An 877-nucleotide genomic window follows, 5' to 3' on the forward strand; every position below is an offset into this window, starting at 1 on the left:
TTGTATCTTTTTGTCATTCAGTCTGTCTGTGCCCCACACTGAAGCTGTTCAGTTTTCTTTATAGTTTGGCAATCAGTGGCTTTGAACCTAATCAGGAACTTTGTGCCAATAGAAGTAAAATTTTCCTCTTATTCTGTGGGTGCTGTGCATATGAACTAAATATACTCTATGCCATGTTCATAGAGGTTTATATTTCTTTGTACTCTTATGATAAAGGAAAAACCTTCTACGACTGAGCGTTAATGTCTCGTAATCTTGATAAAATTATGTGTTTTATTCTTCTCCTCTCAAGAACATTTTTTTATTAGATAAATTGGAAGTCTTATTTTGATAAATGTGACAATTGTACATGCTTGTACAATTTTTCTTATTTTCTTTCATTGATTGTGTGTTTTTTCCTGTGATTGTAATTGTGACATGTCACTAAACAGACCTACCTACTGGATGTTGAATTAATTAACTGAAGAGTTACAGTACTTTATGTACTCTTCTTTGTATATTTGACTATATGATTCTATATCTAGAGTAAGTTAATTTGTATACAGTATTTTTATCAGTGCCTTTGCATTATTATTTTTTTCATCAGTGCATTTGCATTTCTTAAATGTTAGTTGCATGTATACTTTAGCAGGGTTTTTGTTAGAAAAATAATTGGATCTTTATTAAAGTATGGAGGAAGGGGTGTAGCAGTCTTTAATCACTCTGAAGGTAAATTATAGCCCTTCATGATGGATTCAGAATTCAGGTGTCTGCTTGTGCTTACAGCCATACAAAGGCTTTCTTAGTCACTGATGAATCATGAACTCATAAGAATATTCTCAGTTTTGCTCCCATATATCATGTTTAAAATATTGGCAATTCATTTTTATCCACTTGT

General features: G+C 31.8%; 1 protein-coding gene across 1 annotated transcript in view; it reads left to right on the top strand.

Annotated features, from left to right (window-relative positions):
* Positions 1 to 877, top strand: part of LOC119591552 (tubulin polyglutamylase TTLL5-like) — a gene marked incomplete in the record, with an annotated part of 18,965 nt that overhangs the window by 6,908 nt on the left and 11,180 nt on the right.

The sequence above is a fragment of the Penaeus monodon genome, chromosome 28 (assembly GCF_015228065.2).
Source record: "Penaeus monodon isolate SGIC_2016 chromosome 28, NSTDA_Pmon_1, whole genome shotgun sequence".
NCBI lineage: Eukaryota > Metazoa > Arthropoda > Malacostraca > Decapoda > Penaeidae > Penaeus > Penaeus monodon.